This window comes from Podarcis liolepis (assembly GCF_965112155.1).
Source record: "Podarcis liolepis genome assembly, chromosome: 1".
NCBI lineage: Eukaryota > Metazoa > Chordata > Lepidosauria > Squamata > Lacertidae > Podarcis > Podarcis liolepis.
Window position 1 is genome coordinate 37585513 of NC_139554.1, and position 26465 is coordinate 37611977.

The following is a 26465-nucleotide window of genomic DNA, read 5'->3' on the forward strand; positions in this document are numbered from 1 at the left end:
TGGCAATAGCAGGAGGGCAATAGCAGCCAGTGGGGCAGGTCAAGGTGAGGCTATGCTGCTTACCTGGGCTTCCCAATGCCAATATTGCTATCAGTTACCAAGATGAAGATACAGTGGTACCTTGGGTTACATACGCTTCAGGTTACAGACTCCGCTAACACAGAAATAGTACCTCGGGTTAAGAACTTTGCTTCAGGGTTGAGAACACAAATCGGGTGGCGGTAGTGCAGCAGCAGCAGGAGGCCCCATTCGCTAAAGTGGTGCTTCAGGTTAAGAACAGTTTCAGGTTAAGAACGGACCTCCGGAATGAATTAAGTACATAACCAGAGGTACCACTGTAATGGAAAGAGCAGGGAGGTTGTTGCAGTGCAGGAGCAGAGCAAATATGTCACTTCTGCCACTGCGCTCACACCACACTGACTTCCCTGCCACCTCAGCCTTCTCTCTCTCAGTAATAATAATAATAATGATAATAATTTTATTATTTATTTCCCACCCATCTGACTGGGTTTCCCCAGTAACTAGCAGTGATCTAGGCACTGGGAAGCCTGGCAAGCAGTGTAACCCTACCCTGCCAAACCTGCTACTGTAAGGATGTTTTGCATGCTTAATATGTAGTATCACTGAAAAAGCACCTCCGGTACACCTTAATGGAATGGTATGGCTTTAGTGGGACCTATGGACTAAACACCAGATTGTAAACTCTCCAGTCATACTAATATATATTTATAATGATTTTGCTGTTACCACTTGAGAAACAAGGGGATGCATCTTGTTCTTTGAACACATCGCTCTTAATGATCAGTTTAAACATTCCTATTTGGGATTCAGTACACTTGTTTCTGATAGCGAACACAGAGGAAAGAATTATGTGAAGTAGGAGAGGAAAAGAGAAAGAAGTTGAAAAGCCCCATATTAAGAAACAAGAAACGCTTACTGGTTATACTCAAGAAATGAATGTGTTTTGGAAAGCTTGATCGGGAAAGTACATTTGTCTCAACCATATACACAAATAAGTGCATCCAGCATGAGTATAATCCAAGTCGAGCGTAAACACGAGACTCCCGCTGGATTTTTGGTTTCTAATATCATGGAGTCATCCAATTAAAATGGGATTATTGCTTAGATTTTTCCAACCTTTGTTCAGCTCTACTGCTTTTTTCTTTTTCTCTCCCTCCCCCCCCCCCTTCAACCTAATCTCAAGGCAGCCACTGTGGGACACCAAGATCTGAGTAACAGTTTTCTACTAACTTTTTAAGTCAACCTGGAATCAGTCGAGGAGCAGTGGCTCTACTTTTTAAAAAACAAAAACAAAATCCAAATCCAAGAACACGTTTGTAGTTTTCTCCTCTGTGTTGGCAGAGTTGAGAGATCAGCATCTTTTCAATGGCGAGTGATACCCAAGCTGAAACTACACTGCTTAAATAGTTACATTGTCTTCACGTGTCTTGAAAATGTTCTCACAAATTATTATTTGGGCAAAATGAATGTCAGTGAGCCATCTTCAAGAATGAAAGGAAGGACCAACGCTCAGTGGCAGAGTATGTCTTTTGCATGGAGACAGTCCCTGGTTCAAACCCTAGACTATTCAGGATAAGAGGGGGAAAGACTCCTATGTTCTTGTGGACCTGGAAGCAGAACCAGGCAGGGGCACAGCACTCATCTATGTCACTGCTGCTCACCAGGAGATAGAGTGGGAGAGGCAAAGTCTGTGCAGCGCAAACACACCAGCAGACTCAATCTGGTGCTTCCACCAGTGCATTTCCACCATGCCAACCTCACCAGTAATCAGGAGCAACATGGGTGGTAGGAGATCAGGTGAGCACCTCTGCCCTGTCCCACTGACTACTACTTCCTGGAGGCTACTCCACTGTCTGATGGGTATGGGCATACTCACACTGCCCATCTCTCCCTAAACACCCCTCCCCACAGATTTACTGTACTTGCCTTAAAGAAATTGCACCTCAGAGCACACTCTTTGCTTAAATGTCTTTATTTGATCTAAGACTATCCCACCCAGTTGAAAGGAGCCATTTTGTAAAAATGTTAATGTAAGCTTTGTTTTCAATGTGCTCCCAATATACTCTCATGCTTCATTTTCATTTATCAAGGCAATTATTTCCTGCACTGAAGTTTCATTTTCAGCATGGCTGAGATAAAGCAAATTTGTTTTCCTGATTTATTTCTGTGATGAGCTATGTTGTTCAAAACTAACTTGGCCAGCAATTGAAAAATTGTTTGCTGGGCTGCACACAGAGTGATGCTGATAGTCAACATACCCAAGGGGCCTTCAGTGCTGTTCTGAGTTTTATCTGATTGTGTTGGAAGTAGTGAAATGGATAATTATTTTTCAAGGGGGAAGAAAAACATTGGAAAAAAAGACCTTCTACACTTTTTAATTTTGAAGTTTTCAGAGATACATCAGTTAGTGACAGAAGAATCATCGGCCATTGGATCAACATCTATAAAAACAGAAGGGTCCCTGAAAAGTTGGTATATTTGTTTTATCTTGCTAGTTCAACATTTAATCTGCTTAACTTGTGATGTTAAGTGCTATGTAGTCAGTGGTCTGTGTTTTCCTGTGCTTGAGTCTGGACTAAGGATTCTGAGCCCCTGTGTTCTGATTCAATACATGATATCCAATCACAGATCATTTCAGGACTTGGGCCTCTGCCATTGGCCTTGAGTCATGATTCACAGCTGGGAAGTTTAGACTGCCAACCACGTTGGGAGTGGGAGTGACCCAGACCTTCATAAATGTATATAAGCAGTTGCTTTGCCCGTTGCCCAGCTCTGTTAGTTCAATAAAGGTTCTTGCTGTTATCACTGTGTCTTGTCTTGTGGGAACCCATCTACACTTCATTAACCATCCATAACAAAATTAACAGAGGCATAAGAGCATAATATAAAGCCCCGCTGGATCAAGCCAAGGACCCATTCTTGAGAGAGATCTAGTTCTCGCGGGGGCTAATGAGATTCCTATAGGAAACCTGCAAGCAGGACCTCTCCCCACTTGTGATTCCTATCAGCTAGTATTTAGAGGCAAACTACCTCCGACAGTGTAGCTAGACGGTAGCCATCACAGCTAGCCATTATAGCATTATTTTCCATGGATTTGTCTAATAACCTTTCAAAGCCATCCACTACACCTTGTGGGAGTGAATGACATAATTCTGTTGAACGGTCACTTTAAAATATAATAATAATAATAATAATAATAATAATAATAATAATAATAATAATAAATAATTTATTATTTATACCCCGCCCATCTGGCTGGGTTTCCTCTGACCCTGGAAACGGGCTGCTAGTAGGACTGACGTTTTGGAATGTCCATTGATAGCACTTAGAACGTTCCTTGACAGCTAGCAGAATAAGAGAGATATACTGTTTCTACTGTCGCCCGCTGCTTCTAAAAAGGAGTAATAAAGTAACTGAAAACTGAAACTAACTTAGGATTGTACGAGTTGTGCTTAAAGGTGACATTCTTGCTATTATAAATAGAAACTGTTTCCCCCTAGTGGAAGTTTCTGAAAATGGGCTAGGGGAGTTTCCAGCTGCAAGATAAAAACTGTGTGACTCTGGGATTGACCTAGAATCTCTTAAGTGTTATGGCAAACGAAAAGGAAAGAACAGATGAAATGTCAACAGAAGAGGCCTTAGTGGTCGCATTATTGAAAATAAATGACTCGCTGGAACAGCTTCACAAGAAAACAGAAGTGATTATTGTGAAAGCGGACGCTGCAAATAATAAAATTGATTTAACTGTAGAAAGTTTAAATAATCTGGGACAAAAGGTGAACACCAACACAAAAACCACCCAGAAATTGACACAGGAATTTACTTTAATACGGCAAACTGCGGATGAAGTCAGGGAGAAAACCTTTGCTGCTGTATGTAAAACAACACAATTGGAGTGTGAGAGAGCCCCATACATTCAAAAGCAACTTGACGAATATAAGCTGACATATGCTATGATGGAGTTTAAAGAAAAACAGATGAATTTGAGGATCAGAATCCCACCAGAACTGGGAAAGGAAAGCTTGACAGAGCTTCAGGAGGAGATAGGATCAACATCGGCTGAGAAAGAGAGATTTTTGGGGGTCAATGGGACCGCCAAAAATGTGAATTTACTTAAGGGTAACTGTGAAGGATGTTGGATTGAAGAGAAGGGGGATTGGGAAATATGGACAAATCTGAAGTTGTTATGGTTGGGCCGAGCTGTTGTGGTGGGGATGAGGGTTGCTGTGTTGCCGGGGATGTTGCTTTTGTGCCAAAAAGTGCAAGTTTTGGATGGGAGGGATTGTTTCAGGAGGTGGCAGAGGGATGTTCCTGGATTGGTTTGGCAGGGCAGGAAGCCTCAAGTAAAACTTAACATATTGACGGATGCTAAAGAAGGAGGTGGACCTGCCCTGCCAGACACTTAAATTTAGTTGTGAATCATCTGCTTTTTGCTGGCTGAGAGAATGGCTGTCTCTTAAAAGCACTGAAGTGTTGGATAATGGCAGATGAAGTTGATGGACTAGATGGAATTGGCGGAAAAGACTGGCAAGATCCGAGACCAGGGAGAAGAGTCGGTGGAAGAAGACTGGGAAAACTTTAAAGACTATTTATAGAAATATTGTAAAATTAATGAATGTTAGAAGAATGTTGGAATGAAATTATAAGGCTTCAGTAGAAATGTTATAAGGAATTAAGCATAAATAGATTAATAGAGTATTAAAGGAAAATAATGTTAAAAGGTGTTAAGATAATTATAGGATAGAAAACAGGGGAAGATGGTAAGGAATTGCTGAAATAATTAATAGAAGTGGAATACAAAAAGGGAGGTGTGAGGAGGCCATGGAAATATGGGAAAGAAAGATAAGATATTACTTCCGGTCGGTGCCAGCGCTTAATGGCGGTCCTAGCTCCGAGCTCCGGAGAAGGACTGCTTCGCAAGTTCGGGTCTTACCCGCTACGACGAGCGGGGGACCCCTAAAATCCCAGGCGCTGAAGCCTGAGAACAAGGAGACTCGGTGGGCACCTTTGCGCCCCCCGGTACCGTGAAAGAGCCTTTTTAAAGGCTACGGATCGACATCGGGAGTGAGCGCGGTGCTGAGAGTCGCTACCCAGCCTGCGAAGTGAAGCCGCGTCGCCATAAGCGGAGAGCGCCGATTCCTTCCTGAAAAGAAAATTTGGACTGAATTCCCGTGAGTAAGAGCTGGAAAATAATCGGGACCTTTTTAATCTTGAAAATTGGGCTAAAAACGGGGAGATTTAAATTAAGGAAGTCTGCCTCCCCCCGTCTGCATGAAAGTGAAAGCAACGGAACTCTGAACTTGCATCCGTTGAAAACCGCTCTTTGATCAGCTAAACCGGACATTTAGACCTTTGATCTCCCCTCTAGCTAGCAGAGCAGAGGGGAGGCGTATGAGATCAACATCTGCATGATCTATATCAAGTAAAAAACCTCTGCTGTCTCACCTATTGAAAGCATGAAACGGTCTGCCTTCTTAGGACACTGAACTGACTTTTCCCTGTGAAGTGTTACTTTGATACAAAGTTTCCACAGTGCCTGGCTACTGTATAATACAAGAAGAAACAGCATAAACTGGGCAACTGTGGCAATTTGAAGTTATAAGTTTATAGCAATACTGAATTTGACTGTGTTGATCTTTTTTTTTTCTTTTTACATCTCTGGATTCTCCTTTGTTTTTGTATCTGGATATTTTGGCCATTTTGATTTGCTCCCTCTAGAGGATAAAGTAAGCTCGGCACGGCCTAAGACAGTGGAATTTTCCAACGGAGAACAGATCCCGTGGGAATTGACCTTGACATGAGTGGCTCACAAGAAGAGATAGTTACAAGAGCCAAGACTAAGCAACAACAACAACAACAACAGCTGCAGCAGCAACAGACAAAGAAAAGAGGCTCAATTTCAGGCGTAACAGCCGGATCAGCAGGAGCAACAGGACAAGATAAAGGTACAGCCGCTTCTATGGAAGCTGTGACAGATGCTCTGCTCAAGATAAACCAAACTCTGGAGTCTTTGACAAAACAGACTTCAGAGAACACACAAAAATTAACAGAAATATCAGTAAGATTAAACCAGAATACGGAATCTATAAATAAACTGGTGGAGGAAAACGCCACCACGCGCCAAATTGCTGAAGAAGCCAAAGTTACTGCTGGAGAGACACAGGAGAAATTAGAGCCGATTGCCAAGAAGGTTTATGAGCACGATGCAACTTTGGCCTTGTGGGAGTTACAGAGAAAAGAGAGGAATTTAAAATTAAGACTGATCCCGGAGGATGAAAGAGACAACCTTGTGGAATATCTGACACGGGAGTTTGTGGACTGTTGGGAACTTGAGGAAGACGAAGTTAAAATTACGACAGCTTTTAGACTGGGTAAAAAGCAAGACAGAAAGACTCCGAGAGACTGCTTGATCACACTCAGATCCAAGGAGGAAAGAGACAAAATACTAGGACTACACTTTGAAAAGGCCCTGCAGATCGGAAACTCAGCTGTACAGATCTTTAAAGACATCCCAAAATATATTCTGGATTTAAGAAATTTCTACAAGGATTTGGTTCTTTTGCTAAAGAAAAATTCTATCCGCTTCAGGTGGGAGTTCCCACAAGGACTGTCATTTGACTACAAGGCAAAGAAGGTGAAAATAAAGACAATTCAAGACAAGGACAAATTTTTGGCAAGAAATCAGGAGGACCTCCAGAAGGGGACTGTGGACCCACTTGCAGAACAGAGGAGAGCACTAGAGATTCTGAATCTCTCGACTGGACAAAAACTACCACCATCAGAGGAAGAGCAACAACTCGGAGCTGTGGGAGGAGTTTAGAAAAATAACAAGATGGCTTTGCAATTCCTTAGTTGGAATTGTAATGGGCTCAATGGGCCTTTGAAGAGAAGACAGGTATTTCATATATTGAACAGACAACAATTGGATCTGATATGTCTGCAAGAAACTCACATAACCAGAGCCCACAGGAGACTACTTATAAATAAAAGGTTAGGACAAGAATTTATTTCATCAGATAAAGTCAAGAAAAGAGGAGTTGTAATATACGTGAAAGAGAAATGGGCCCCAAAAATGATATTTAAGGACGAACAAGGGAGATACTTGGCAGTGGAGATACAAATACAAGGAGAAAAATTCTTAGTGGTCGGAATTTATGCACCAAATGAAGGCAAATCTGACTTCTTTAAGAGACTCCATGAAACCCTCACCGACTATTTGGATTACAATATGATAATCATGGGAGACATGAATGGCGTGGTCTCCACTAATATGGACAAGGCACAAAGATTAACAGTTAGCAAGGAAGGGAGACTCCCTAAGACTTTTTTCGAAATGACAGAAAATATGGACTTGATAGACATATGGAGAACAAGGAACCCTCTGGAGAGAGAGGGAACTTTCTTCTCCCAAGCAATGATGACCTGGACCCGAATCGATCAAATTTGGATTACTAGTGGAATGGCCCCAAAGATCAAGAAAGTGGAAATCTGCCCAAAAACTTGCTCCGACCATAACGCCGTGAAGATGGAGATGAAACTCACAAAAACTGGTCAATTTAGATGGAGAATGAATGACACCCTCTTCCGAGATAAGGAGATTCTCACGAAGGCCCAAAAGACCCTAAAAGACTATTTTGAAATAAATTTGAGGACCAACGTGGAGAAAAGAGTGATCTGGGATGCAAGTAAGGCGGTGATGAGAGGATTTTTGATTCAACAAAATTCAATAAAGAGGAAAAAACAAAATGAGAAAAAAGAAAAGATTCTGGAAAAGATAAAGGAAGGAGAGAGAAAATTAAGAACAAAACCAAAGTCTCAGGACATTTTAAGAGAGATTAAGTTATACCAAACACAATATATGGAATTGATGAACCAAGAGATTGAATGGAAGATAAAGCAAATGAAGCAAAAGACTTTTGAATCAGCAAATAAATGTGGCAAACTTTTGGCTTGGCAATTGAAGAAAAGGCAGAAATTAAATACAGTCACAAGCCTAGAACTTGACGGAAAGAGTATATCTAAACCCAATGAAATTAGAAACTGCTTTTTAAGTTATCTCAAAAAACTCTACACTCAAGGCCCGCAAAATGAAGAGGATATAGACAAATTCCTTGGAAAATATGGATTACAAAACATCTCTCATCAAAGTAAGATGGATCTGAACCAGAGAATCTCAGAACAAGAGATAGAGGCTGCCATTCAGAATATGCAACTGGGCAAATCTCCGGGACCAGATGGACTGACTTCCAGATACTACAAATCGCTGAAGGAATGGTTGACTCAACCATTAAGAGAAGTTTATAATGAGATACTTGAGGGAAAAAGGGCACCCGAATCGTGGAAAGAGGCATATATCTCACTCATACCAAAGTCAGAGACTGAAAAGACCCAACTTAAGAACTACCGCCCAATATCATTGCTCAATGTGGATTACAAAATTTTTGCAGACATTTTGGCAAAAAGATTTAAAAGAGTGTTGATGGAGAAGATTCATAGGGACCAAGCAGGCTTTCTCCCTAAAAGACACCTGGCAGATAATGTAAGGAATGTAATAGACATTCTAGAAAAGCTAGAGGTGAATATAAACACTAAAGCAGTATTGATCTTTGTGGACGCGGAGAAAGCCTTTGATAATATTTCTTGGAGTTTTATGAGGAAGAATCTTCATGGGATGGGGGTAGGCCAGGGTTTTGAGAATGGTATGGCTGCAATATATTCTGAACAAAAAGCTAAACTGATTGTAAACAATGTTGTGACTGAGGAACTTAAGATAGAAAAAGGAACACGACAGGGGTGCCCGATCTCCCCATTACTTTTTATCTCAGTTCTGGAGGTGTTGCTGAACATGATAAGAAATGACCAGCAGGTCCAAGGTGTGCAGGTCGGAGCTAAACATTATAAGTTAAGAGCGTTTGCAGATGACTTAGTATTGACTTTGCAAGAGCCAAACACTAGTACGAAAAAGGTTTTAGAAATAATACAACAGTTTGGCCAGGTAGCTGGATTTAAGTTGAACAAGCAAAAGACTAAAGTTTTAGGGAAGAACTTAACAGATATGGAAAAGGAGAAATTTCAAGAGGAGACAGGTTTGACTGTGGTCAAGAAGGTGAAATACCTAGGGGTTTACTTAACATCTAAGAATGTGAATTTGTACAAGGATAATTATGAAAAATGTTGGTCAGAAATCAAAAAAGATCTAGAAATATGGTCAAAGCTGAAATTGTCAATGTTAGGCCGAATTGCAGTGATTAAAATGAATGTATTGCCTAGAATGTTATTTCTGTTTCAGACCTTGCAGATTCTTGACAAGATGGAATGTTTTAAGAGGTGGCACAAAGACATCTCGAAATTTGTCTGGCAGGGCAAAAAGCCCAGAATTAAATTTAAGATACTGACAGATGCTAAACAAAGAGGGGGTTTTGCCCTGCCGGACTTAAAATTGTACTATGAGGCAGCAGCTTTTTGCTGGCTGAAAGAATGGATGCTCCTCGAGAACACGGACATCTTGGATCTGGAAGGTTTCAATAACGCTTTTGGTTGGCATGCATATCTTTGGTATGATAAAGTCAATAGTGCCTTTAAAAATCACATTGTCAGAAAAGCATTGATTAATGTTTGGATAAGATATAAAGATCTATTAGAAAATAAAACCCCTAGATGGGTGTCACCAGTGGAGGCCAAAGCAGTGAAGAAACTCAATATGGAGGTCGGATGGCCGAAGTATTGGGAAATTTTAGAACAGGATGGAGATAAGTTTAAACTACAAAGTCAGGAGAAATTGAAACACAAAGTAGAAAATTGGTTTCAATATCGCCAAATAATGGAATTTTTTAAACAGGACAGGAAAATCGGTTTCCAAGTGGAAAAATCAAAATTAGAAACCGAACTGCTAGAACCCAATACTAAGAATTTATCTAGAATGTATAACTTGTTGTTGAGGTGGAATACACAGGATGAAACAGTTAAATCGGCTATGATTAAGTGGGCACAGGATGTTGGACATAACATTATGTCAGCTGACTGGGAATGGTTATGGAACACCGGTATTAAATTTACGGCATGTAATGCCTTAAAGGAAAACATCATGAAAATGGTTTATAGGTGGTACATGACCCCAGTCAAGCTGGCAAAAATCTATCATTTGCCCGACAACAAATGTTGGAAGTGTAAGGAGACTGAAGGTACCTTCTACCACCTTTGGTGGACATGCCCGAAGATTAAGGCCTTCTGGGAAATGATCTATAATGAAATGAAAAAGGTACTTAAATGTACCTTCTCTAAAAAGCCAGAGGCCTTTCTTTTGGGCATTGTCGGCCAATTGGTGACAAAGAAGGATAGAACTTTTTTCATGTACGCTACAACAGCAGCAAGAATACTAATCGCAAAGTATTGGAAGACACAAGACTTACCCACTCTGGAAGAATGGCAGATGAAAGTGATGGACTATATGACATTGGCCGAGATGACAGGCAGAATCCGTGACCAACGAAAAGAGACGGTGGAAGAAGAATGGAGAAAATTTAAAAGCTATCTTAAGGACTACTACAAACTTTATGAATGTTAAAATGTTGTGGTTTACAGAAACAAAGGGGTACAGGGATACAAGGTTAGAATATAAAAGAGGTTTAAGAGGACAGAGATTTGAAAGCAATAATTGGGAGTTGCTAGTTGAAGTATGGACATTGGGATGCAGAGAGGGGGGGTATGGGGAAGTCCAAGAAAAGAGGTTTATGAAAATATGTTTGAAACTATACGTGTATGTTTGTCATTTTTAGTGTTTGTTTGTCTTTTTAAAAAAATTTTGTAAAACCAATAAAAATTTTATAAAAAAAAAAAAGAAAGATAAGATATTGGAAGTTTTTTCTTTTTTTCTTTTTTTCTTCTTCTTTCTTTTGATGTGTTTTTAGAGTGTTTTTGTTTTGTTTTGTTAATTTTTATGTAGTGTTTTTGTATTATAATGTATTTTTTTTTCTTTGTTTCTTCTTTTGTAAGTGTTTAAATTGTTGTAAAAGTAATAAATATTATTATATAAAAATTAAAACAAACAGAAGGCCCTCAGCGCTGGATCTCAGTGTCCGGGCTGAACGATGGGGGTGGAGACGCTCCTTCAGGTATACTGGACCGAGGCCATTTAGGGCTTTAAAGGTCAGCACCAACACTTTGAATTGTGCTCGGAAACATACTGGGAGCCAATGCAGATCTCTCAGAACCGGTGTTATGTGGTCCCAGCGGCCACTCCCAGTCACCAGTCTAGCTGCTGCATTCTGGATTAATTGCAGTTTCCGGGTCACCTTCAAAGGTAGCCCCACGTACAGCGCGTTGCAGTAGTCCAAGCGGGAGATAACTAGAGCATGCACCACTCTGGCAAGACAGTCCACAGGCAGGTAGGGTCTTAGCCTACGTACCAGGTGAATGTGAAGGTTCATTATTATTTCACAAGTTGTGTATGTCTTTAAGGGACAGGGCCAGGGCAAATAACGAGGCCCAGTCTTACAGCTGTGAAACATAGCAGGTGCTGCTGAGTTGTGTTAATCAAGCTGTGTCAGCAATTGGGTATAGTATATAAGGAGCAGCACCTAGCTCTCCCATCACCCTGGGGGATGGGTTGGTGGTTGGGTCATGTTTGTTTGTTAATGTATTTAGTGTAAAAGGAGTTTTTGTTTTTGTTATTAAAACCTTGTTTAAGTTATTTTTGAGTCCCTTTTTAATGCATGGTCTCCCCAGCAAGCTCTCTGTAGCGTTACTAAACTGCAAATAGCCAACAAATTTGACTGTACACTGTATGAAAAATTAGACATTCAACTTCATTGTACGGCCCCAAGTTCTAGAGAGGGACCTATCTACTTTCTCTTTCTTAATGTGGTAGTGATTCTGTTTCAGAGAAAATGCCACTTCCTATGCTCTGCTGGAAGTGAGAGCTGGACCATAAAGAAGGCTGATCGCTGAATAATTGATGCTTTTGAATTATGGTGCTGGAGGAGACTGTTGAGAGTCTCATGGACTGCAAGAAGATCAAACCTATCCATTCTTAAGGAAATTAGTCCTGAGTGCTCACTGGAAGGACAGATCCTGAAGCTGAGGCTCCAGTACTTTGCCCCCCTCATGAGAAGAGAAGACTCCCTGGAAAAGACCCTGATGTTGAGAAAGATGGAGGGCACAAGGAGAAGCGGACGACAGAGGACGAGATGGTTGGACTGTGTTCTCAAAGCTACCAGCATGAGTTTGACCAAACTCCCGGAGGCAGTGGAAGACAGGAGTGCCTGGCATGCTCTGGTCCATGGGGTCATGAAGAGTCGGACATGACTAAACGACTAAACAACAACATGCCCTGCTGGCTTATGCAAACCAGGACAATGATTCAGGGAGATGCGTCTTTTTTTTTGTTTTGTTTTTTTGTTTACGTTTTACTGTCATGGCTGGGTTTGTGGAAACATCCATCCTATTGACTACAACTGGGGGGAAATAAGCTACTCTAGCTTCAGGCATGTTGTGGCTTTGCAGCCAATTTGGCAGTGCGTTGGTGAAATGAAAAGGCTTCAGATACCTCAGATCTATTACCTCCCCCAAAGTGTTCTCTGCATGCCTGCCAGAATGCCCTAACTTGGCGACTACTGCTAGGGGTGTTTCTGTCAGCAAAACAGCAATGACGATCGCACTTGCCACCACCACCCCACTGCACCTCAAACTTCTTTGCACAATGACCTCTTACTCTGGCCACAGAGAGGGAGATTCACAGAATTCAGTGCCCTTCCCAGGATTTTAGGATTGCTGTCTTAGTGATTTGTTGACCTCATACCTAGCTATAACTTGGCGGCAATAAGAAAAATTCTGCATGCTTCATAATCCCTGTTTTGTTTTTTTCTTATCACCTAAAGTTAAATTCATGTGAGTCAAGTGATAACTGTCTTAACTATCATATGATGGCCTTGCTGTTGGCCACCAGCCTACTTCCCAGTTAGCTATATCTGAACTCTTCTATTATATTTAAGTATTAGATGGGAGAGTGTGCATATAGATAAAGCTTATCACAAAATCCATATGCCCTGGTTCTCTGAATCTAAATTCCAGGCTGCAACCATAGTTCTACTTACTAAGGAGTAAGCTCATTGAACACAGTGGGAATTGCCTCTGAGTAAACATGAAAAAGATTGGGCTGTCAGTCTCCAAAGATTGATAATTCTGTGTACTCCCCTTGAAACAATTATGCTTACTGTGCAACTTCTGGCCTTGCCCACATATTACTATCATTCAATACAATGAGGTGAAGCTATAAAAATAAGTCTCGGCTGCACAGAATATGCATGGCTTACTTTTTCAAAACCGGTAGAGATAAGCACTTTATCTTAACAAGAGATAAGGGAAAGTAGCAAATTTGTTCCTCACCGCTAAATAACGTAAGATGTTATGTCCTCACTGCTAAATTTTTATTGTCCATTTCATAGTGGCAGAGCTTCAGTGAAAATTTGTCAAAACTAAATTGGAAGTTCTAAATTATTAAACATGTGTTAAACTATCCATAAATAATTATTATATTCAGCAAGACGTAATTGTCAGGCAAGCTGAAAATTTGAAGGTATTTTTATAGTCCTTCTGCTTGCCTTCATGGGATAATAAATGAAAATAAATTTCTAATGCTGGTTCATATAAGCTGAATATTGCTGTCCATATAAGAGTTGGGGAAAGAGATGAAACTTTTTAAGTCCGCAAAGCAACAGCAATTTCTCTGATGATAATTACTATTTTATCAGATGGATGGGATTTGGAACAGCAGCATCTCGACCAGGGAGCTGACGTCAAGGGTCAGCATGGCTGCGTAGTTGCAGGGGCACCACTGACAAGAACCCCTGGGCCTCATCCTGCTCTTTGTCATTGCAACCCGATTGCTAACCTGACCCTTGGTTTGGCCCAGAGGGGAGGAGCAAGCAGACAACAACAGTGTTGAGAAGGAGGAAGAATAGCAGTGCTTGTTCATTGGCTCTATCTATCATGCAAGCAGGTAAGGGCAGCAATGACTGTGAGAGGGTAGATGCACTGAGGGAGTCAGGGCATCCAAGATGACTGGATTTCAAATACCCACCCTCCCATCCATCCCCAAAACTTTGGCGTGTGTACTGTGAGAGGCTCTTACAAATGTCTTAAACAGGGCTGGTGCTAGGATCGGGCACAAGCAAAGGACCCACATCCCTGCAAGAGGTCTCCTGACAAGATCCCCCTAAACATAATTTTATGTTATGAACTACCCTGAGATCTACAGATGAAGGGTGATATACAAATTTTAACAACCACACCACCTCACAGAACTACAATTCTCAGAGAGGTTTAACAATAAATCCCTCTTCACAAGGTATTCTGGAAATTGTAGCTCTGTGGGGGGAATAGGGGTCTCTTAACAACACTCAGCACCCTTAACAAACTAAGCTCCCATAATTCTTTTGGGGGGAGCCATGAGTGTTTAAAGTGGTGTTGTAGTGCATTGAATGCATGGTGTGAATGTGGCCAAAATAGGGCTGGCAAAACCAGTGTTTTGTTTTGTTTCTGCCGCAAACTATGGATGCTACATATTTGAGCCACATCTCTACGTGCAATAGAAACTTGCTGTTTTCCTTTCCTTCTTTTCTCTCTTTGTGGTGTCTTTCCCACTGCCATGATCTATATTCCCTTTCACATGATTGCACATGCAGGGAAGGTAGAGGTTTCCAGAAGCTCAGTGGAACCTCTTTTCTATCTTCATAGGCCCTTTACTGGGATTAGAGGGTGGTGCGATACTTGCGCCACAACTGAGACAAGAGGCCAGATTAGGGCCCCTATGAGAATTTGTGTGGCAACAGGGGGGAATCCAACGAGAGCTCAACAGATTTGCTCGCCTAGCTTTTGCTGCCTGCAGGTAGGGCCGGTCTTGCTGGTGAGCTATGGTCCATGTGGAAGGATGAATTGTGCCCTCCAGTTAGAAGCTCCTTGGGGGCACAGACTTATCATTTTGATTTATGGCTTTTCTGATGCATTGCATTATGTTATATACCGCATAACATGCTCATTAATGATGCTATATCAATGATAATAATTTCCTTTTGAATTCCTTGCTTACATCCTGCAGTGTTTCAGGCAGGAGCTTTTCCCTGGCCTACTTGGAGAACCTGGGGATTTGAACCTGGAACCCTCTGCATGCAAAGCAGTCACTCTGCCACTGAGCTACATCATGCGATTGAGCTTTAATTACATGGCTCTTTCCCATGAAATGAGACCCCAAGGACTCTGATTCTGGAAAGATCCCCACAGCCAGCCCATCTGCACAGTTTGCATGTGTGTGTGTGTGTGTGTGTGTGTGTGTGAGAGAGAGAGAGAGAGAGAGAGAGAGAGAGAGATGAGGGACGGGGGTGGGTGGGTGGAGCAGCCACATAGGACCACATCCTATGATGGCATACACTTAGAGAGGCAGGATATGAATTTCCTTCTAAACCAATCAATCATGGCACAGATGCTTACAGGGAGCTGGGTTGCTGCATCTGAGGAGCTCCTGATAAGGCAAGCGAACATATGCACTGGCTCTCCACACATGAAGGTTGTTTGACGTTCTATAGTCAAATCCTTAAAATAAATATCTCACTGAAACTCAGTGGCACCTGAGAAAATTTTAAATTCATGCAGTTTTGCACAAATAACTATTTATCAGCTGGGGCATTAATGGCATTATTAAACATTTATGCAAATGCAATCAGAATGAACATTCGTGTGGGTTAGACTTGTGCTTCCCTTGCTGTTAAACCATTGGCAAATACAGATGGGAGGGTCAGGATGCATTCACTCCCGGCTTCTATTTGGACAGATGGCCAACTAGCACAGTCACGGAAACTTCTTTATTTTTTCCTAATGTTAATTAAATGAACTGTGATAGCTCTACCAATATGTTGGTGAGTGTGTGTGTGTGTAAAATCTGTGTTGGCAAGGTAATGGTGCATACAGCTCTCTTTTCTCCTTAAATTTCGTTAGCTTGTCTTCTTTTCCACGTTGAATATTAACCTATGAAGCACCCACTGTTGCTTAATGTTATAAGATACCATTTTTTACAAAATATATTGGGCTGGCTGCGGGGTCCCTGGAAATAAAACTCACTAAATGAGATACATCTTCCAGAGGACGGGGAGAGGCCATTTTCACGTATTCCTCCTGCAGACCCTTGTAACTGCTGAAAAATTGCTTTCTATTGTTTGTGGACTCTCCAAAGTGGTTTGGGAAATGGTGTTGGGGTCTGCAGGTGGAAAGAGGAATGGGTGAAAATATCCCCCCCCCCCTCTAAATCCTGCCTCCACTGGATCGTATTTCCTTCCATAAACAAAAAGAGTCTTGATCCAGCCTATTAAATTGCAGATAGGGATATAAATAAATAACTACTTCTTCTTCTTCTGACACACAGGGATATTCAAGGAGAAGGAGAGGAAGAAGTTCTCTTGAAGAAGCAGAAGTCCCTGGTGGACACACATAATTGGAGATATGTACTGTAGTAGTTCTCTGATATGCTTAGACCTACTTTAATTCTGGTCAGGAATCCAGATTCCAGGGTACAGATTTCAGGGTGGGAAACCTTTTTCAGTCTGGGGGCTGCATTTCTGGATAGTGTGCAGGTCTGGTTGGAGAACTGAGACGAGAAAGAGTGCAGGGGATTAATTATTGTAAAAGCGCAAATTATCCTGGATAATGAGTGTGATGGGTCAGTGAATATTTTTTAAGTTCTTACTTATTTGTAACATAGGTGGTGATAAACCAAAATGCTTTGCAGTTGTTTCTGAACTTGCTTCTTAATGTGCTGGGAACAGAAGGGAATGATAAGCAGAATCATAGTAATGTTATCAGTAAAACATTTTGGCCCAAACCACTTCATTTTATTTTCAGATGGATGAATGTGCCAAATTATGCAGATAATGCAATTAATGCTCAGAGCGTTAGTGGCTTCTGGGTTAAAGTAATATGTCTGGTCTCTGCCATTTGTACCTTTTGCTATTAGCATGGTGTTAGTATTGTGTAGAGGACAGCCAAATGCTATGAGGGAGAATGGAAATAATCCATGATGATGGTGGTGATGATGGTGGTGGTGGTGATGAAAGAGCTATGTTGTTTCTGGATTTTTTGATAGCGTGTTTGTGTGTGTGTGTGGAGATAGAGAGTTGGTTTTAATTGTTTCTTGGTAGGGATGTGTGTGGGAACTTTCAGGTTAAAGGATGTGTTTATTATATATTGATATTTATAGAAATATTAATATACCTCCCTCTTGCAAAACATCAAGGAAGTGCACAACAACAGAAAAATGTTTAAAAGAAACATGAAAAACTCCTTAAAATTGCTGGCTATTCAAGGAACATTTTAAACAACTACAAAGGCCTGTCGGCATAAAATTGTCTTCAAGAAATGCTGGAGGTCAAAACCAAGGATGTCTTCCAAGTCTCTGCTGGAAGAGAATTTTGCAACATGGGACCAGTGACATTAAATGCCCAGCTTCTAATTAAGGCCAGTGGGGCCTCTCTAGCATTGGGGGGAGGGGGGGCAACTACCTGTGATCCTCTGAAATATCTCAGGGTCAGTCAGAAATATAAGGGCCCAGGTGGTCCTTTAGGTATCCTGGACCCAAGTTGATCCTGGCACATGGGGATAATTGGGGGAGAAGTTAAGGATCTGGTCTACTGGCTAGATCCAGCTCCACACTCCTGCTGAAAGTGAACTTAATTCCCTCCCCCCCCCCCCGCCTGGTTGAAGAGCTTTGGTGGATTCCAGCCTCCCTTAGCAGTCTAGGCAACTCTCTGGCACAATGTGTGCCACAAAGGATTCATCATCTTTAATCTTGCACATGGTAGGTTTTCTTTGTTTCTTTTCTTTGTGTAATGCCTTGAGAAATGTGTAGAAAACAGGGATAGACACACACACACACACCAACAACAACCAAACAAAAACCAAGACACTTATGGATTGGAGATGGGCAGCTCCCCCTGCTTTCAACATGGCCCCCTGCTCAAATCCACTGTGTTTATCCACTGCTCTCCCTTTCTAAGAGATCTTTTCACATTCAATCATTTGTTTTAATTTTAAAAATGTTTGCTTTAATTCACATAAAGCATAGAAGATTAACATCCCCTTTAAAGCATTTAATGCATCCCCATTTGCTGTGTTTCTATTCATGCATCTGTGTTTGTTTGCCTTTTTCACTGGCACTCTATTGCATTTGTGCTGATTGCTTGGGGACAACACTTAATAGTCTTTCTCAAACGCAAGCCAAGAATCCCTGCCACAAACGCAAATAATAAGTACACATAGTAGCAGCAAAATCCATCACCAAAGGAAAACAATAATTTGAATGAATGATAAAAGAAAAACAAAATCAACGCATCAGTGTATGATAAGGAAAGTAAATTATACACCCCACTGGAATGGCTTCCTGCCCAAAGGAAATGCAGATAGATTAAAATGGTGGGGAGAAATGCAAAACCGCCAGAACGAGAGAAAGAAGAAGGTTTCGAATTGTTTACTGCTCAAGGAAGAGTAATGAAAACATGTTTTTAAGGTTTGTGCGGGGAGGAAACAATGGAGTCAACAGAATGTGCACTTGCAATCCGACATTCGGAGAATATATGGAAAAGTCAGGGCTTTTTTCAGCTGGAACTCACAGGAACTCAGTTCCAGCACCTCTCAGGTGGGCACCATTGTCTTTATAAGAGAACAAGGGAGGTGTTTGTGATGAGTTCTGGCACCTTGTTTTCTAGAAAAATAGCACAGGGAACAGTGATTCACACAATAATAAAAAAATAAAACTGAAAGGATGAGAGAAGAGAGTATTATAAAAGAATGGATGGCATTTAGCTAACCTTGGAACGCTAAGCCACCTGATCGTTGTCTGCTGCTCTTTTTATTTTCTTTTTATTAATCAAGATATTAGTAAATAAATACATTTATATACCACCATTCACCAGGAATAGTCCCAGTGTTATTTACAACTAAGTAAGACAGTACAAAGCATAATGCATAATAAGCAAGAATAGCAAAGATTTCCATAGAATACACCAGTAACTTAATTAGCGGTACCATGATTTACATAATCACTTCACCCTCTAAAAGCCTGACAAAAGAGGTGAGTTTTTAACCCAGCGTATGGATGGAGGTTATTCTATAGACATGGAGCCTGGGCCACTCAAAATCCGCAGCTTGTGCCCTTAATGCAGGGAGGAGAGTCAGGAGAGCCTTAACTGTTGACCAGGAGAAGGTGTTCTCTAAGAGTACAATGGCAATGGCTGTTGATAGTTGCCCAGTGGGGGGTTACTGTTGCTCTATGGGAGGAAGTGGGCGGGGGAAGCAGCATAGTAGTGCAAACACACCAGCAGGAGCACATGACTGGCTCTACAAGTGCAATGGCGCCGCATCAATCTCCCGCCACCTCTCCCCTCTCCCTTCTGGTAAGCAACAGTGACCCACCTGCCAGGAAGTTAGCACAGCAGCTCTGCTCCACCTTGCAAGCCACTTCTCCTGGTCGTAGCTGTCAACCTTCCCTATTTTTGTGGGAAATTTCCTTATTCCAGTGCCGTTTCCCGCTGGTTCTCGCTGCTATCCCAGATTGTTAGATATCCCGTAGACTGTCTCTGGGACAGGTGAGGCTGCTGATCCCTTATTTTCAAATCTGAAAGTTGACAGCTATGCTCCTGGTGTAGCATGGTGGATTGGCCACAGTGGTGGTGGTTTGGTTCCCAGGTTTTGATTTTTGGAATGTTGTTTTTAGTAATAATTTTATTGTTTTATTTTTGTAAATCATTTTTTTTTACAGTAAAGTGATATATACATTTAAATAAATAAATAAATAAATAAATAGTTTAAGGCCACAGGAAACTGAAGGACTGAGCAGCTTTGAGAGGCACAGAGAAAGCGATGGCATAAGAAGAGAGCCCTGCTGGACCAGACCAAATGCACAGCATCCTACATCCTGTTCTAAAAGTGGTGAATCAGATGCCCATGGGATGCCCACAAGTAGGGCATTATATACAATAAAACTGTAATCTAATCGTCATATCAAAAAATTGCAAAGCACAGTTCCTGATGGCAATAGCATATCATATTACTATTAACCTTCTGTATGTTTTTATTGTCATAAAGTCCAAGGATAGTCAAGTCCAAAGATTGTCAAGTCCAACGATCACAACGTACAGTTCCTGTTGTCAATGCCATTTCATTCTGATATCTTCCTTCTGCATTGTCCTATGTCTTAAAAATGTAACAAACGAACTTGCCTTCTGCATAGTCCTATGTCTTGAGAGTGTAACAAACAAAACTACTTAGTAACAATAAGGCAGCTGATGATAGACCACTTCTCAGGATACACTCTTGTTTCGCCCATTGGGCTTCTTCAGCGACAAGTTCACTCTCAAGACACAGGACACTCTCAAGACATAGGACTATGCAGAAGTCCTCTTCCACAGAAGGTAGTACACAGCCATCACGGCGAGTGGCCATTGTTAGTCTTATCCTCTTTCTACCCTACATCTTGAGGTGGTGAATTTCATAGTTTAGCTATGCACTTTGTGAAGAACTTATACTCTTGATGATGGCAAGGGCAGGCAGAGGAGTTTTAGAGGCTGGGGACTGAGGATCAAGGAACCAAGGAGAGTATGAGGACAATGAGACCATGGATAACTAAATTTTATATGCTGATGAGAACTAACAAGCCAATTTTTATGTTTCCCATTTGTCCCTGTAAAATGAAGTGGAGCCTGAAGGGGAAAGCTGAGGGCAATTCTTCTCAGAGCTGCTGGAAGACAATATTGTCACTGTGAAGAGTCAAGAGCTTGAGCTCCATGCTGCCCTTCTCCTGCCTTTTGGTCCATTATAAAAAGGCTTGAGCATGATACTGTGTGTCGTGTGTGAGTGTGTTTTTCTCCACGCAGCTATGAAAAACACAAATTAACATGACAAGTTCTTTTGGCACTTCCGTCTACTGATTAGTACAAATTAAATTTCACACTAATTAGCACAAGCTGTTTGTACATAATATAGAAAAATCAGATTTCCACTGATGGCTGTAAATATAGTTCTCCAACTGACACTTGATCTTCACCACTATAATTAAGTTCCACATCAATCTTAATACGACAATATATTTCATGATACTGGCTTTAGTGTGTATATATGTGTATGTACATACACACACACACCCTTTCCTGAAAGCATTTTCACAGTTAAATTTAAACCCACTAATTGTTTCAACAGTTGTTTTACAACTTCTGCAGGTGAAAATTACAGGCTCAGGGGCCAGAATGCCATAAATACAGCTAAACAGTTTGGGATTTCCTTATGCAGGCGAATCTTTTAACAGTCTGTATGCTGTATCTTGAGCTTCCATAGAACAATCATAGCCACTGCCTGTGGTAATGTTGGGGAACAATAATGGTCCTTTTTTGTTACCTTCTCAGGTACTTACCCATGACGGTTGCTGACTGAAGATCCTGTGTTTGGTTTAACAAGTGAACCTTTATTCCAAGTTGTTGTTGTTGTCATGTCTTCATTTCAGTGGGCATGTGGTGGACAATAGTATGCCCATGCTAGCCAACCATATCAGCAAAGGATTCTATGACCTACTGCAGAAGATTTGGCCTTTATCATTATAGCTTCTGTTGCATCGAGCTGCTTGTACACCATTTAGAAATTATTGTAATTCAGCAGAGTTATATCCAATGTAGCACTGCATCAGTGTTCCATCAGCACCAAGATTGTGCAACGGAGCATTCCTCCCATCTCCTGAGCACTCCTCAGGAGCGGGTTTGGGGAAGGCATCGGGGAGGTGGGGGAAAGTCTTGTTGTGTAAGTGAAAATCCTTGCACTGACAGGACACATTGATTGAGTACTGCCCACAGAATATAAATAGGTGAAAGTAAAGAAAATTGCCCTCCACTGTCCCATGCTATGTGATGCATTTGTTCATGATATGAGAGGTCTACACTTTGAAAAATCCCTATTGAACAAGCAGAAAATTGATGAAAATATGGGATTCAGCCAACAGTACCACTTGTGTCTCAACAGCAAAGGCTGAAAACATGTAGCATCCTTTCTGGTGTTGAATCTTAAGAACACATTAACATTTAATTTTATCGCAAAAACAATGCCATTGTTTAAAAAGGGCCCAATACAGCCAAATAAAAGAAATGAGAAAATGAAGTTCCATCCTTTATTTGGTTGTATATTAATTCTTTTCTTTTATGTTGAAGAGTTTGAAAGCAATGAGTATGAAATATCTTAAGTAGGGAAAAGTTTCTTGAAGTTGAAATAATTACTGTGAATAGTAGAATATTTATTTCCCTCAAGTATACATATTATGCAAATTCATAATAATCATTAGCTCTTCCCTAGTCTTACCCGTAGGTGCCATTAGATATTTCTGTACATTGCAGTATTTAATCTATTCACATTTTTGTCAGAATTAGATTTATCAGTGCCATGGGATGATTTCTTGTTCACATTGATACATATATTTGTTGCTTAGGAAGCTATAATTGGGCTGATGTTTTTAATTAATAGGCTCTCCTTGAAGGAAAAACTATACATCACATCACTCATATGCCTTCCATTCAAGAGAGTGATTATAATATATAGTGAAATGTAAATTAGGGGTGCTTCATCCACTGCTGTAGTGCTTCATTGTGCAATATAATTTAATCAATATAGTCTTCAGACTTAATAGTGAAACTTAATAATTCAAATATTCCCTACATGGTTGAGAAAAAATGTCTTCTGTCTTGCATATATATTTTGTATATTTTGTATATTTTGTATATTAGTATTTTTAGAAAGCCACTGTTAAAAGAAAATATCCAATTCTGTGTACAAATTCACCACTTATACATTGCTAACAGCACCACACTGAATGCATTCTTAGGTTAACACAAACTCTTCCAGCTTTCCTACAACTGATACCCATACCAAGAGAAGTCTATTACATGCAGACTCTCAGCTAACTTTAATTAAATTTGTATTACATAAAGCATCTGGTACAAACTATTGGATTGTTTCATACTATTTATTGTTATTACAAATGCTTTTGGGCATGTTGTTTAGAACCTATGAATTGCAATTATTTATTTATTTAGAATATTGATATCTTGCTTTATATTAAGGGTATATTAGACACCTATTTGGTGATTCAGGCACAGACTAACTTGGTCTGAGGCACTTCATAGGCATCCATTCAATTTGGGGTCTGTCGAAGTCTGCTTGGGCTTTCTCTCTACCCACTCACTATTAGGAAATAATAATAAAAAGGTCATGACTATAAGATTTACTCCTCCTCCCTTTTGACTGAAGTGGATGGAATTTGCAGGCATACTAGTTCCTCTATAGTAGATGAAGCCTGCCAAATTGCAGGCAAATAGGTCCAGATGGTTTTGTGATAGTCATCTGTAATATTGATTTTGGGTGAGCTAAAAGGGTTTCACTTTCCAAGTAAAACCATTCCATCTGATTACATTCTTGACCTGTCAGTCACAACAGAGCTCTTCATGGAGCAGAAAGCTATTAATGGCTACCATCCATGATGGCTATGCTATGTCTCTGCAGTTGGAGGCAGTATGCTTCTGAATCCCCATTGCTGCACTAGAAGGGCCATTGGCCTAATCCACTTGCTTCTTACATTTTGTTTAAAAGAGCCAAGGGCTGGTCATACAGTGGCGTGGGACTGGTCCACATCTCAGGAATTGTGCAGTAGCAAAAGGTTCTCCTTGTCTACTGCAAAAATGTTTTAAGCTTAATAAAGCTGGAGAAGCCAGAACAGCCTGCACTAGCTTCAGATATTTGGAAGAATAGGGAATGGGTGGAATAGAACTAGAGGGCAATTGATAAAGTGGGAATATTTTTGGCTGTGCTATTTGTTAATTTAAGAGAAACAAAGGGGGAATTGCTGGGTGCATAGATTATTACCAAAGTCGCCCTCTGCATTTACATTTAGCAACACAACTGGAGATCCTCACAGTCCCTTTCAGAGTAAAAACTATCTGGATATCATCTCAGTGTTCAAGTTCTTACGTCTGGCATCAGAGTGAAAGAGAGATCAGTTTTTAATAGTTTTGCTCTTTGGATTCAAAGTTTCTGCAACAATGAAAAATGTGATTGAAAAAGAATTAAGTTTAATAATCAGGCTATTAACCAGAGATATTTGCTACATATTATAGAGAGAGAAATTAAAAGGACTATAATAGTTTCCAGAAAACATCTGTTAAACAATGTCAAGTTGATGATAAAGAAAATTGAGTTCCCTTTGCAGTTGAGTTTAATCCAGCTGTACCCAGCTATAAAAGAGCTATCAAAGAAAGCAGTCCATTTGTTGTTTCATTTAGAAAGGCTATAACTAGAAATCTTTAACCCTCAAGTGATAACTTTCTGTCATGTTGGTATGTCACTGATGTTGGAATACAAAGAATTTATGTTATTGTCTGTGACCCTGTAGCTCCTGCTGAGTAGCATAAAATGCAAACACAGTGATCTGGAGCTAGTGTTGTATCAAACAACCCTCCATTTCCCACCAGCTATTCCCCACCAATTAATGAGAAAGGATACTGCATTTGAAAATTATCAAAGGAGAGAGGAAACTTCAGTAAATTATCATGGACAAGGCAGAGATCTTTTCTGGTGTTGGCCTTACTTTTAAGGTGGCCAAGGGATGTTTGTGCGTGTCCCTTCTTTTGCTCTTTCATTTTCTGCAGTGACTCCCTGCTTGTGGAATGTGTTCCCCAGGAAGGCTCACCTGGTACCTTCATTTCATATATTTGGACACCAGGCAAAAACATTCCTCTTCTCCCAGACCTTTGGCTAATTAAACAATCTATGGCATTTTAAACTGTGTGCATGTAGGGTGTGTGTTATTGTTTCTGTTTGTTACTATGTTAGGCAGTGTTGTGTTTTTATATTGTAAGCCACCCTGTGATCCTTGGATGAAGAGTAGTATAGAAACTTTGTTGTTGTTTAGTCGTGTCTGACTCTTCGTGACCCCATGGAGCAGAGCACACCAGGCACTCCTGTCTTCAACTGCCTCTCGCAGTTTGGTCAAACTCATTTTAGTAGCTTCGAGAACACTGTCCAACCATCTCGTCCTCTGTCATCCCCTTCTCTTTGTGCCCTCAATCTTTCCCAACATCAGGGTCTTTTCCAGGGAGTCTTCTCTTCTCATGAGGTGGCCAAAGTACTGGAGCCTCAGCTTCAGGATCTGCCCTTCCAGTGAGCACTCAGTGCTGATTTCCTTCAGAATGGATAGGTTTGATCTTCTTGCAGTCCATGGGACTTTCAAGAGTCTCCTCCAGCACCATAATTCAAAAGCATCAATTCTTCGGCGATCAGCCTAAATAATAATAATAATAATAATAATAATAATAATAATAATAATAATAATTCTACAAATCATCTCACTCTGCAGCCTCCCTGAGTGTTCACATTTCAATTAAAGCCCAGGTGAAGACAATTCTTCCCACAGACCTTTTCAGTTCAGGACTTATGGGCAGTCAGTGTGGCTGCAGAGTACAGTGGAACCTCAGATTTCAAATGTAATCCATTCCAGAAGACTGTTCAACTTCCGAAACGTACGAAAACTGAAGCAGGCATTTCCAGAAAGCATTTACGTCTGGAAAACTCAATACGGAAGCCACGTGGCACGTCCGGCTTCCAAAAGCGTTCAAAAACTTCTGGGTTTTCAGTATTCAAAAGCTGAAATGTTAGACTTCTGAGACGTTTGAAAACCGAGGTACCACCGTACAGAGAAATGTTTAATTGAATTTTAAAAAAGAACACCTTGCACCTTGACACCTTGCAAGGATAAGGTAAGCTCAAACAAGGCAGCAAAATGGCTCTTTCTGCCAAATTTTTCTCTCCTCTCAGCTTCCTCAAAAGTAAGGAAAGTGTAACCAAAAGCCCGCATCCCAACTATGAGAAGTTCACAGGAATTTTCTCCCCTCTTGGATAATTTTGAAATGCAGTTTTTTTTGTCATTAATTGATGGAGACTGGTGCTAGAAACTTGACAAGAATTTTTGACATAGCCCAAATATTTTGCAACTAGAACCTTTTATTCTCTCCCTTGCACACATTGTACTACTTGCCTCTTCGTTCCTTCCTTAGGTCATTATTTCTCATCATTAATTCCTTTCATTCACTCTGTTTCCCATGGTGCACCATAACTTGGTTAAAAACTTAAATGGATTCTTCCCGTACATTATGTGTATAGTGGGTTACACATGTAGAGTATTGTATTTCTTAAAGGTGCACATGAACTTTTCTTCCTCTCTCTGTTAATGGCATCTGAGTAGTTTTTCACTGCTTTGTAAACTTGTTACTGCTTTGATCCTTACATACTTGATAATGTGAGAAAAATGCAATGCCTTATTGTGATCCTTTGCATTTGCAAAAAGTCTTTCATCAACAGCGTCTTGAAAGATTTGTATT